This window comes from Mustela nigripes, chromosome 6, assembly GCF_022355385.1.
Source record: "Mustela nigripes isolate SB6536 chromosome 6, MUSNIG.SB6536, whole genome shotgun sequence".
NCBI classification, from domain to species: domain Eukaryota; kingdom Metazoa; phylum Chordata; class Mammalia; order Carnivora; family Mustelidae; genus Mustela; species Mustela nigripes.
Genome location: NC_081562.1, coordinates 139,293,823 through 139,302,695, shown reverse-complemented (window position 1 = coordinate 139,302,695; position 8,873 = coordinate 139,293,823). Strand labels below are relative to the sequence as shown.

At 35.1% G+C, this 8,873-nt stretch overlaps 1 protein-coding gene across 3 annotated transcripts in view; it reads left to right on the top strand.

Annotated features, from left to right (window-relative positions):
- Positions 1–8,873, top strand: part of EPC1 (enhancer of polycomb homolog 1) — an 89,582-nt gene that overhangs the window by 25,956 nt on the left and 54,753 nt on the right. The window lies entirely within an intron of this gene.

Sequence of the window (8,873 nt, the reverse complement as noted above, 5' to 3'; positions counted from 1 at the left end):
TAACATTGAGATGTCGAAATCGGGTGGGTGTCCGTATTCAACTGTTTACACCTAATGGACATTTTATCATAGCTGTGGCATTATCTTGCTGTAGAAATTGGGTTCAGACACCAGGATAATAGAATCTTCCTCTCATTTCCCCCAGATCCTTGACAGTATAACTTGATGACTTCTAATCCTAAGGAATTGCATACCTTGGTTTTCAGGTACAGCCATTTAAACAGGGTGCAGTGTATTGACAGTTCAAGGAAATCAAGGAGTCGCTGGATTTGTGTGCTACAATTTTGTTGTGGAAAATTGTACTGTAATACTTCTATTTGGTACTGTAAGAATTTTAAATGTAGAAATTATGCTTTGTAATGTTGATTCTGAAAATAAAGCTATTTAAACTGTTTGGGTTACTTAACCTTTTCAAGTAAAATAGTTGTGACAGTAAATGTTACTTTTGAGAGTAGTGTTTTAAATCTAACTTTATAGACAAGCCAAGTGATAAGTTTATGTAGTAGTTGAGATTGTCTAGTGTAGTACTGACTTTTCAGCCCTTTATCTATGAGACGGAACTTCTTTATTTTACATGTATCAACTTTAGAGTAGACTGGTGCCATTTGTTTATTTTTTAATAAGTGATTTGTTTTAAAAAATTAAAGTACTTGTGACTGCAGAATCTTGTCTTTTGGTTTTATTTTTGTTTCTGTTTGTAAGTTTTACAGATAATACTTTCAAGTTGGGGTGCTGGTGTTACACTGCCTTGGAATTTAATTTATAGTTCTTGTTTTGCAGCCAGGGAAGGTGGGGAGAGCCTTGATAAAAGCAAAGTAGCACTACAGTACACTTTAGACATTTAGTTGAGTCTTGCTTCTGTGAATACTTAGAACAGTCCAAGACGTACAACCTGAATTCAGAGCTGAGCTCAACTGAAGTATTAATACTTGTTAAATTTTACAGATAATTTTGTTCACAGAAATAATTTTGACATTTTACAGTGCAGTGGATATCATTAGTAACATGTGGAGTCTATTTCTCAGGGACATCAGGGACTTTTTTCCTTCAGACTTCTTTTTCCATCATCTATTTAAATTTGTTTCAGTTTACATACAACCAAAACTCTGACCAGTGAAACATAGACCTCAGGAACAGATACCGAATTTAATAGGATGTAAACAGTACCAGGTAAACTGCTGCTGTACAGTCCTGCGGTTCATGCTGTCAGTAGTAGTAGCAGGCCATGAAAGTCACACTATTAAAAGTAGCATGATACATGCTGTTGAAAATGTAGACTAAACATAAATGTATTTGAATTTTGAGCTAACCTTAGAAAAACAAAACTTCTTGATAATTTGCTGAAGCATGATATACTTCTTAAAAAGATGAATGGTTAAAACAAACTTTTGCCTTTGACTGATGCATTATTTATGGTGTCTCTTGGAGTGCTCTAGAACCTGAATTGAGAGTCTAGTTTAGAAGAAGTATAATGGTATGTTGATCATGAAAAATAGGGCAGACTTAAATGAGGATAGTTTTGTATACACCACTTGATTAAGAAAGCATTTCATGATCAAAATGTATCCGCAAAATTGTCATGTAAACTGTCTGGTAATTTTTACCATATTTTGTTTCTATGGTGAATAACAGAAATCCTAGGTCTTAACACTGAAAATAAAACTTATTAATGTACTCCCATTTAACCAATTTTAGTAATGTAAGATGAACACATTGACTTAATTAGGCCTGCCTCTTAATTTTTAAGAAACAATTTTAAGCAGAAATCCTCAATTCCCCACCCAAAAATGACTTAACTCAGTTTTAAAATTTATTTTTACTACTTAGGATTGAAAAATAACTCCAGATTGTAATAAATTGAAGGATATGACTGAGTTTTAGACGTTAAGGGATTAAATGTTTGAATTGATACACTGTAATACATTATAACTTGCCAAATCAAAAAATAACTTTTTGTTAAGTAGACACCATGCCCGAGGCAGAGCCCAACATGGGGCTTAAGCTCAGGACCCTGAGACTGAGACCTGAGCTAATGTCAAGAGTCACCCAGGCGCCCCTGAGGCAATTTTCAAATAGGAAATCAAAAGACTGTCAGCTCTAAAATGAGATAAATGAGTCCCTTTGGGGGTTAAAAGATAGAAGTTTAAGCAAGTGGAGAGGGCAGATGTTTCACCATTATAGTACTTGAACATTTTTATTAAGATTATAATCTTAAATTTGAGATCATAACTTTGAAGTTAGGAATGTTCAAATACTGAGTTTAGTGCCATAGCTTCACTTTTAATGGAAAAGATAGCTTTTCCAAGATGTCAGTACTATTGATAGGTTTTTATTAAAGTTGACTTATGTTAGTCAAAAGTGGAGCTTTACGTTAAATTATAATTTTCCCATATGGATACTTACCCTTTAGGAAAGACACACTGAAAACATGGATTTTAAAGTGATATTAAAGCTCCAACAAATTGGAGCTACCTGGTTCCAGTAGTTTAACATTTTCATTGGGATGTCTAGGGTGTTGTGGCTTCATTAGGAGTGGAGTTAACCTTTTTAGTTCTGTTATCTACTCTGGTTTGGGTAGGGTATGTGATGTAATTGACATTAATGATATCACATTGATATTACTTTATACAGCCACCTTTGAGACTGTCAGAAGTAGGGTCTAGCCATTACAGTCCAACACCTTGTTTTAATAGGGTTCTAACCAGACAAAATGGTCTCCTACACCTGCTTTTCTCCCCTCTTAAGACTACCACCTTCCATTATTGGTCCTGTATACAATGTTATTAAACCCAAGTTAAGGATTATTTATAAAGTGGGCAGGTTTTTTTTTTTTTTCATTTTTAATTAGGGGGAAATTGGAAATATGTACATCTCTTTGATATGAGGAAAAATAAGTGCTACATTTTCAAAACTTAAAGTAGTTTTCTATTTTATAAAAAAATTAGAGGACTTTAAATGATCAACTTAAAAGTTTGATTTCTCATTTTTTGAAAGAAACTTAAAATTTTTTAAACTAAGAGCTTTTAGTCCTTGTATTCGAAGCTGTAAAGTTAATCCCGCTTTCTCCCTTCTGTCTTGAAAGTGAAGAAAATATGTGAAATCTCAATTACTGTAGGAGCAAGGTTCAATTTTTTCAAATGGTTTGCATTAGAAAGAAATTGAGAGGTTTTTTTGCATTAAGTAGTAAATAGTCTATTTTAAACCAAAGATAACTGAGAAGCAGTAGTAAAATTTAATTCTACCCTCCCAAGATTTTTTAGTTTTTACATTTTATTTGTTCTTTTTCTTTTTTAAGTGAGCTGTACCCCAAACATGGGTCTTGAAATTATGACCCCAATATCAAGGCTCAACTATGTCTCTACCGACTGAGCTAGCCAGGTGCCACTCCCTACCAAGATTTTTTTTTTAAGATTTTATTTATTTATTTGACAGAGATCACAAGTAGGCACAGAGTGGGGAAGCAGGCTCCCGGCTGAGCAGAGAGCCCAATGCCGGGCTTGATCCCAGGACCCCAAGACTATGACCCGAGCTGAAGGCAGAGGCTTAACCCACTAAGCCACCCAGGTGCCTCCCTACCAAGATATTTTTAAGTAGAAGTTTCTAAGTGTTTTAAGGTTTGCTAGAAATAATCTTGAAAGTTATGAATTCCCACAGTATGCACGTAAAATTTTGTGATGGTATATTTTTTTTTAGGAGAAAAGTTCCTATTTTTCATCAGTTTCTCAAAGTATTGATAATGAGATGGAGCAGGAAGCTCAAGGTTAAGCATTACTTCTAGAAATTTCAAATGAAGTTATTTTGATTTTATGAGTATGACAATTAGATAGACTTATTAATAGGAGAAGGATAATTGAAAAAAGCTAATAGGCAACTTAGGAAGAAACTGACTACTCTTAACTGCCAAAGGAGCTTCTTGAAAATTATAATTCCTAGGTGCCTAAAGAGCTCTTATTTCAGTGTCCTGTTTGATATTTAAAATTTTGTATTAGTGTCATTTGTTCTTAGACTTCATTTTCTTATAAAACAATAGTAATGGATACTGACAGGCTTACTTATCTAATCATATTTTGTGAATGCTTTGTGATCTGTAATGGAGTTTGTGCTGAACTGCTATTTCTTTTTCCTAATTAACAGTACTTAATTAAAAGTACCATCTAAATGTAAGATAGCTTAAATTTTGTAAACAAGGAATAATAACCTGTGTTTACACATTCATAGGTTTGTGGTTAGATTGAATATTAAACCAACACCCCTAAAAACAAGATTTTAGTTTTTATATTTTGCATTCATTTTGCATCAAGGTATGTGGTAGTAGTAAAGTTCAACAGATGAAGGATTAATGTGTGTATGTACGTACATTGCTAATGACAAGTTTTGTTTGTATATATAAAAATGTGGAGTCTGACTATATGATTCAGTTTTCCTGAAAAGTTAGGGGTATTTGTTATAAGCAGTTGATTAAAACAGTAAGTTTAAAGTAAAAGATGGCTTTATAAAAGGAGCAGTAATACCATGGAACGATGGCAGAGTTTGTAATTCTGCTTCTTAAGAATCAACAAGGAAAAGAGAATTTTATGTTGTAATTTGGGAATAAAATGAGTTGTGAGTTTTTAGGTGCAAAAGTGGTATGAAAATATGAAATACTTCTAAAGACAGGGATTAGAGTATGTCTTTTACTTTTTAAAGTAAACTTTTGAATCCTTAAGGTGTGATTTATGTTAGTATTTTATAATGCCTTTTCTGTAAGAATATATCATTTATTGGGAAATCAATGAGAAAAATGATTCAGATGTTTTCAATAAATTGCTAAAACTACTTTCCATCAGTTACTTGAAGCTAACTGTGTTGACTCAAGCACATTTACACATTGGGGCAAGTCTTTCCTGATCAAGTTTATGTAACTTAATGCCTGTGATTACAGGTAGTGATTTTGAGCTATTACAGTTATTTTAAACATAATGGAGACCCAACTTTGTTCCTTTAAATGTATATGAAGTGAATTTCATCCACCAGCTTCCTAGTAGTAGGGTGGATGAAAACAAAGACATGTTGTAATTAAGAGTACTATGACCCATTATTTGAATTGTAGCTGTGGTAAATGGGAGTATAATCAGTTCTTCAAAAGATAAAACTCTTCCTCAATTATTTGTTGTTGAAGAAGTTATCTTTGAAAATTTTATTCAGTTTAAGTTATACGTGGTGGCATTGTTTTCTGAATTTTGTAACATATTAAAGCAAATCATTTTGTTTGAATTTATTTCAGTATAGCAAGTTCTGGCTGAAGAAATAGAACGTGGCCTTAGAGTGAATCCAGGGGCAAAGATAATGTGAGGTTTAAAACATCCTGTGGATGGGCAGACAGTCTCTCTGCTGTCCTGCCTGCTGCTTCCTGCGGTGTATTCAATAAACTTCTATCTCCTTTAAAAATAAATAAAATAAAGCATCCTGTTGATGATTTAATACAGTCTCAAATCTTTTTATATATTGGGATTAATTATTTTCATAATTGTGAAATCACAAGTAGCAGTCGTATATTCTCTGAGAAAATGCAGTTTGGCTTTTGTGGCCTTTGACAAATCACTTAACCTTACTGAGTGAACTTTAGTCTTTTATGTGTCTGTGGTCTTCTAATTTACTCTTACAAGGTAGCTCCAAGGAGTGAATAAGGCAGGGTATGTAAAAATGCTGTGTAGATGACTTTTGTTATTATCAAGTACTAATTGAATGTTTAGAATGGCCTTTTTCTTGATTCTGAAGAACAGCTACATTTACGCAATCCCTTGTGTTTGGGGATTTTCTGATGTGAACGTGTTAGATGTGTTCTTTTCTTGTTCAGTTGTATATATTTGCAAAAAGGGTGTCTTTATAAACTTAGGTAATAATTGGGAAAATCAGCCTTAGACTCAAGGCTTCAACCAGGTTCCAACAGTTGAGTGCATGCATGTACACACCCGAGTACTGAGGTTTTCATAACTGCAAAATGAAGCAAGGCTGTGACAATTTCTTGTTGTAATGAGTGTATTATGTTACCAATAAATTCAAGTCTGTTTCCAGATGTGCTTTATGTGGTTATAAAAAAGTCATTCAATCTCGAATTAGTTAATGATTTTATTTGCATATTATATAAACATAATTTACACAGAAATAAAGGTAGTCTGGGTGCATGGATAATTAGTTTCATTTTAGTCTAGGAAGGCTCACAAGTTATAAAGGATTTAAAGAATCTAAGTGGGTGCTATAGTCACAATGCTTTTATTGTTATGAGAATTCAAAATTGGAGCCAGAATCTTACAATGATGGTTGCAAATTTGTGTTTTACCTGTAATATAATGGAGGGTGAAGGGAAACAAAATATAAATATGGCTATTTGGAAGTCTAAAGCAAGAACGTGATCATTATTCTAGTAGATAAGTGGAGGTATTTGAGGTGAGGTATGTTTGCTGTACAAAGACTGAGAAAATGGAGATAATCCATTTTCATTCACTTTTATAGCAAATATTTGTTGTGCATTTGCTTTGAGGCAACGACTGTTACAGGCCCTGTGGATATGACAGTGAATAAACAGCGTTCATTTTTTCATGAATCTTATGTCCTAGAATATATAGTAGGCTCTATTAGAGTTGGAATTTTTGTCTAGCTTTTTTTAACTGATGTGTTTTCAGCACCCAGAATAGTGCCTGGCATGTAATAAGGGTTTGATTTGTTTAACTGAATGAATTCTAATGGGAGAACACCAAAAAAAAGAAGGCAAATAAAAGTAAAAAGTACAACTTGCGTGACAGTAGAACAACCTAATTTCAGGTGGATGGAGGAAGATTGAGTTTTCTTTGCATATGTGGTCAAGGAACATGGATTTGGAACTTGAATGATGGGAATGAGCCAACCCTTTGAAGATCTGGATGAAGAACATTCCAGGCAGAGAAACCCATAGATGCAGAAAGCCTGAGGGAGGAGTAGAAGGCCAGTATGATGAGAGCAAAGTGAAAAAAGGTAAAGTAGTATGAGACTGAAGACCAAGGATAGTCAGGGGTCCATACCTGGCTGGTATTCTGGGCTACTACATGAAGTTTGTATTGTTTTGAAATGAAGTAAGCAATTAGAGCATTTCAGGCAAAGGAATGACATGATATGAATTGCATCTTTTCAAGATTATTCTTGCCACCATGTGGGAGAATGAGCCACATTGGCAGGAATGAGAGTTGATGGTGAGTTTAACTAGAGTGGTGATAGTGGAGATGAAGAGAAATGGATAGATTTGAGGTATATTTTGAAGGTAGAGCCAGCAAAACTTGCTGGTGAATCTGAATGTACTAGATGGAGAGAGGGAGAATCAAGAATTAACTCCTGATTTTTACCTTGAGCACCTGGATAGGTAGATGATTGGGCCACTTACTGAGATAGGGAAAATTGGAGGAGGGAGGGTACTGAAAGAATGCACATGTTTGAAGTGCCTCTTATCCATAACTAACTGGCTATGTAAGAACATAGTGCATTAGAACAGTCTGTACTACAGCTGTAAAATTTAGAAGTCATGGGTTGGTACTATAAACTTGAAAGTCTTTGGGAGACAGATGGTTTTTAAAGCTGTGCCTTGGGGCTCGGCTAGAGGAGTAGCTAATAGAGAAGTAGGAAGAAAATAAGGACCGTGTCACAAAAAAGAGGGACTTTGGTTAACTATGTCCACTAAGAAGATGAGTAAGGGGAGGGTGATTGATTGGATGTGGCCCATTTTGGTGGAGTAATGGGAAGGAAAACCCAGTGAGAATAGAAGAAATAATGAAAGATAAAAGAGTCATGGCGAATATAGAAGCAGAAAAAGGACAGTGGCTGGAGTGGTCTAGGGAGCAACAAAATGATTTCTTTTAAAAATAAGTCACAATGGGGTGCTTAGGTCACTCAGTCTGTTAAGCGTCCAACTCGTGATTTTGGCTCAGGTCATGATTTTGGGATTGTGAAATTGAACCCCACATCGTGCTCCAGGCTCCAGAGTCTGCTTGAGATTCTCTCTCTCTTCCTTCTGCCCCTCCGTGTTTGTCTATATGTGTTTTCCCTCTCTTTCTGTCTAACATTAATTTTTTTTAAAAATCAGTCACAAATTTCCAGTAGGCACAAAGGACGGATAGGACAGAAATGAGGGAAGCAGAGATAGCCCTTGGTTTCCCTATCTACTCGGAGAGTTTACAGGCTGTAAGCAGACGTAGGGGAGATCGCAAATAGACCCTGACACCAGCCTCCTTGAGTTGAAGAGAGAAAATTCAGGATTCAGAATTTGGGGATGCTGAAGTGATTTTAGGGCAGGATATCAGACATGCACCAAGTTCTAGAGATCCCCTTGAGTGTGGCTAAAAACTGATCAGAGCCTATCTGTGAGGAAACTAAAGAGGCTGAGGGAAAAGCAGTTGGAAAGAACTTGGAGGAACAGTACAGGGAGCTCACATAGGGCGAGGAGTATGTTGTGTCTTCAATAGCCAGAGCAAAAAGACATCCTAATACACAGGTTGTCAGATAAAAGCTCTCAAAAGAGTTACTTCCTTAGTAGTAGGCCCCAATTAGCTTTAAAGACTGTTCTGGATACAGCCTAACAAAGATTAAACAGTATTCTCAAAAGGATCAAACTAATTTTGGAGAACTTCACTGCGTCTCAGAAAAAGCCCAGAAATGTTCAAAGGAATACTGAAAGGTCCTACAACATAAAACTTAGTTTTTGGCATCCATTAAAAACTTATCAGGCATGCAAAGAAATGGGAAAATACAACCAACAACCAAGGGGAAAAAATAACAGAAAAAGACAGAAATAACCCAGGTAATAGAATTAGTAGATAAAAATGTTAAAGTAGTTATTAGACTTAGTTGTAATGATGTTGTCTAAAAGG